Below are 5175 nucleotides of genomic sequence, written 5' to 3' on the forward strand. Positions count from 1 at the left end.
GGCTATCTGTGCTCTGCCCACCACGGGTATCGAAACCCGGTTTCTAGCATTGTAATTCCGCAGACATACCGCTGTGCCACGGCCATGAAAGTTAAATATGTTTTTCTATGAAATGAAATGTCAGTACTTTCAGTGCGAAGAAGAAAATGGGAAGAGATTCAATCAAAATTGGATATTTTACATCTCGTGTATTTCTAAATGGATTACCTTGAAATTTGGTATGTGAAGTAAGGGTCCAGTAGAGCTCATCCACCTAAAATATGTGATAGTTTGGATTACCATAGTCCGAGCTACAGAAAGTGGAAAATTGATAAACTATCACCCTGTTAATAATACACATTATGTCCTGCAGGTTGTTTTGGCCGCACGACACACTACCGTGTGTCTTCATAAATAATACTTTGTTAACAGTAATATCAAGATATGTTAAATGATGAACACGTAACACCGAATCAAGCTGTATTACTGAATGAATACGAAACAGGGAATCAATCTGTGTTATTGGATGAATACATAACACGGAATCGAGCTGCATTTTTGAATGAAAATGTAATATAGAATCAAGCTATGTTATTGGAACAATCCGAAACGTAGAATCAAACTGTTTCATTGGATGAATACTAAACGTAGAATCAAGCTTTGTTATTGGATGAATACTAAACGTAGAATCAAGCTTTGTTATTGGAAGAATACGTATAGTATAACATAGAATTGAACTGTTTTCATTAATTAATTAATCAATACGTAACATATTGAACGTGGAATTTAATTTTCGGTTAATTGGATATCTTTAGTATCTAGATGATTTTTTGAAACTGATCTGACCTATATAGGACCTAAACGGTAGTTATGTAAATGTCTAACTTCCTTACAAGCACTATCCAAATTTGCTTAAAATATATTTCACATTTAATAGCTTACTTGAAATAGTTTTTAGTTGTTTCAAAGGTTTTCTAAATTATTTTATCATAGAAAGAAGGTTTTGTTTCGCAATCGAAACTGTGTCTGTGTTCAAATAGAATTTGAGAAGTTTTTTATAACATCACTTTACCACAATTCTTTAGAAAATCTAGAGTTTAAACCAAACTTCATAAAATGCTCACTAGGCGGCTCTCCAAATAGTAACCAGTTTGCGACAACGTAAAATATCCACGCAACTAAAGGTATAACTAAGTTTAGTCAGATCTTAATGCATTTTAATATTATAGGGGAATTATAGTTCTAGTTATGGTTTGATTGTATAAAACAAGGAACTACATTTTTATGAGACCGTATGTGTTTTATATCTCCTCTTCTACGAGTTGTATATAGTAAGTAAAAATTGAACTATATAGGTCCAAATTATCTTGAACTGTGTTTTATTTAATCTAATTTATTTTATGAGTCCATCTTTAAGCACATAACACTTACTATATTTTTTAAACTACTCTTACAAAATAATCGATAATCGTTTAAGACCACTTCAGAAGCGTCGCTAGGTACTTAAAAGATTCGGAGCTCGGGCGAATAGGTTCGGGAATTTTCAGCGTTTGTTTGTAGTTAAGCACAAAGCTACTCAATGGGCTATCTGTGCTCTGCCCACCACGGGTATTTTCGTCGTTTCAGAATGATATCGATCGTGCTTTTCTATTCTGATTTTTGAAAACAACAACTGTCGAATAGAATCGCGGCACGAGCCCCGTGCCTCGCGACTCCTCTGGATCACATCAAACTGCGTTTCATGTTTGATCTAAGATAGTGGCTGGTAACAACCTAAAACTGCCAATATGGCCATCGTGCTGAATGGCATTTCTTTTAATATCTAAAGAAATTGCGGAATATTTTTATCTTGTTATAATTTAAAAGAAACGAGAATAAAGTGTCTATTTTGTATTCATAGTCAATGATTATTTTTCTAAGTTTTGTTTTTTCGTGCAATGAAACTTTACCTTTCTGTCATTCTAATAAATATTCTGATTTATCGAAGAAACTGTGAACAGAGTTTTAAAAAGTTTGTCGCTTAAAACCTTATTTTCTAATCTTGATGTTATTTTGTGAAAGTTTAATTATCACCACCAGGTGGACAATCTTCATAAGCAGCTTCAAGGAAGCAAAAATTCTTTGCCCCAAACACCATAGATCCAGCAGTACTTCCAGGAACAACTTTTTTTTTTTAACTAAACCAGACATTACAAGTAATCGACAACCATATGAATATTTCGGGTGCAAATTTCAGAGAAGTGGATATTATAACAACTGATAACATATTGCAGATTAAAAAAACAGCCACATATGGAATCGTGCAGCAATAAAAGTTCTTGCTGGCGAATTCCGTCTCAAACAAATTTAAAACTTATGCGTCCACATCTTTAGAAGACTGCAAGACCGTTACTCTCAAAGCAAGGCTCCTAAATTGATCCCTTCTCCAAAACTGAGATGAAAATTGGGAGTTTATGATGTAAAAACAGCAGAATCATCACCCTATTGTAAGTACAGGTTTTCAATCTTCTAGCAGTTGTCATTAAACATTTAAATTTTAAAATAATCTAAACTGATGGAACAAAATTATTCAATTTTAAAATGTAAACGATATTTTTTAACTACTTAAAACACTTTGATAATTGTTTTACTTGGTAGTGTTTCTTAACAATATACAATTTGTCGTATAAACGTGAAATCGTCCATCACATTTAAAATAAGATTATCTTGTTTGGAAACGAACAAAGATTTAGACAATATAAAAATATTTTAGTTGTACTTAAATCGGTATAGTTTGGATAAAAAAGCATATTTCGTAACTTGATACACTTTTATTTGTGTATCTGTATATGCATGCTAATATTTGTGTCCACTGTGGAATACTTTTAACCATAACTTGTACAAAAAACGTAAAATAAGTTCTCTAAACCAAGGTATGTAATATTGCTTAAATTATTTTAAGGTATGTCAGATTTTGTATATGTGAAGATATCGTTTCCGCTATTTTTCAGCTCTCAATTCTTTTTTTTTTTAATTGTCCCGATCTATTAAATTTCGGTAAAAAATGAAATCCGCGAATCAACCAGAAACAACCGGCAACAGCACAACAACGAAAACAAGAAGCCCATTGCGCATGCTTGGTAACTTACGGAATCTCAGCTTCGAGGGAGAATTGTATCTCACAGACGAAATAAGCCTGCATGACATCCTCTTGAAGGATTCAAAGAAGACTTTGGAAATTTTAGGCCCCGGACATCCATCATCAACTGAAGTCTGTAGAACATTAACTCAAAGTTGACAATAAGTATGGTCAAGACTGACCATAACAAAAGCTCGGAGACTTGCACAGAGGTGAAGCTTTTCTTTTCTACATCATACGTCTGCCGTGATGTGAACGTCACGGACTTCGAAGAACAAAATATGGATAGCCTGAGAGCATGCGAACAGACATCAGCCTTGACGACTTAGCAGAAATCGAGGTACGATAATTATAAAATAGTTCATAATGTCAGTTGCTAATAAATTAATTTTCAATATAAATTAACTTACAGGTAACCAGGTGTAAAGCATTTTTCATTGGTGTAATTGTGGCACCTCCTGTTACTTCAATTTAAATGCAAAACGTGGCACATGCATTTATTTACCTACATCTTTTCTACTTGTAATAGGTTGCAAGGTTCAGGAGAAAAATTTAAATGACCAAAGGTTAAAATTTCTTGCATAGTATCTAAATTTGTAGCGTTCTCGATAAGCAATAACTGTTTGACATGTGAATATTTTGGAGAAGTTCAAATGTTGGTCTTATTGTTACAAAATGTAATTCAGTAACTTAAGAGTGTAGTTTTCGTTAATTCACTTCAATTTACTTTACCTGTGATTTTATTATTTATATTACTCAAGTTACAACAGCGTACCAGCCACTGTGGGTGCAGCTCGTTTATAATTTATCAAAACTACATGCATTTATTCGTCCATACAAATGCATTTGCTTTCAGTAATTATAGTAAAATGTCGTTTTCATTAGAACTATAATTTTTTAACCTATATTCTTTTTAAATATTAATCCGCTGTTTAATAATAATTTCAAAGTTTCACAGTTTATCTTTAGACATGTTAAAAGATGAACGACCCCACATGTTAATTTAGAAAGATGACACAATGAAGCTGGATTATCTTACACTAAATTCTAAGCAAATGACTAAAAAATAGTTTTCTCTGCAGTTTTTCGATAAAGATGACCGAGGAAGGCACAACGAAGCTTATTTGTTTATGTAAAGTGGTCAAGTGCGGTACCTACATGACCACTTATACCAGTTTGTGCAAGAAGAACACTGTTTGGTCTATCCCCTAAACGCTACATCTTCGTGGCCAAACAATACCGAGAACTGAATTCTTTTGACAGTAGTTTTCTTGGATGAAAGATCAAGCTCTTAATTGGAGTACATTTTCTGGTTCTAACTCGAATACGGGACAGGACACCCCTCTGCAGTTAATCTAATGTAACAAATTTGGTCTTACTGACTCGTAGAATGGGCGTTTAGATTAAATGGACATTAAACGTACTGCCATCTGTCGATTAATTGCAACATCAAAACACCTAAATAAAACTACTTCTTTCCATATTTAAATTAGAATTTACTTCTATCATCTTTTTAATAAACTTTGACCACCTTTATTTAGCAAAGAAAATTTCCTCAGTTAACTGCACAACGCAATCTTAAACCATCTAGATTTTAGCACTAAGAAAATAACTATTTTTTTCTTGTGAAGCACAAAGTTACATTTTAGGCTATTTGTATAGTGCCCATCGCAAGTATCGAAACCGTATTTTTAGCGTCATAAGCCCTCACACTTAACGCTGAACCACAAGGGGAGGAGTGGCAAGGAAGTAGGTGGGAACTTCTTAAATCGTGTTGGTCTCAAGATCTATTTGTGCTTACACTTTTACTAAAACTTTTATACTATATTGTTGTTGTTAAAAGAAGTTCAAGTGTTTGAGTATCAATATAAAATCATCAGTGTCTTTTATTGAATATTTTACAATGGAATAAAATATTAAAGGTTAGTTTTATGTTGAAGGCTTGAGCACCCAATAAATTTGTTACTTCGCCTTCCTGCTTCGTGAGTATTCCACCTGTGTTATTGTTAAAATGTCTCTTTCCTTTGCATATACATGTTTATTACAATAAATCGTCTTCTTTTCTCATTTGTTTGTTG

At 33.2% G+C, this 5175-nt stretch overlaps 1 long non-coding RNA gene across 1 annotated transcript; it reads left to right on the forward strand.

The window, feature by feature from the left end:
• The first annotated feature begins 2288 nt into the window (after window positions 1-2288).
• Window positions 2289-5148, forward strand: LOC111085581. The gene is made up of 3 exons (XR_002610387.1): window positions 2289-2465; window positions 2970-3437; window positions 4180-5148. It is a non-coding gene; the product is annotated as an uncharacterized LOC111085581 (long non-coding RNA).
• The last annotated feature ends 27 nt before the right edge of the window (window positions 5149-5175 follow it).

Source organism: Limulus polyphemus, unplaced genomic scaffold, assembly GCF_000517525.1.
Source record: "Limulus polyphemus unplaced genomic scaffold, Limulus_polyphemus-2.1.2 Scaffold483, whole genome shotgun sequence".
Classification (NCBI taxonomy): domain Eukaryota; kingdom Metazoa; phylum Arthropoda; class Merostomata; order Xiphosura; family Limulidae; genus Limulus; species Limulus polyphemus.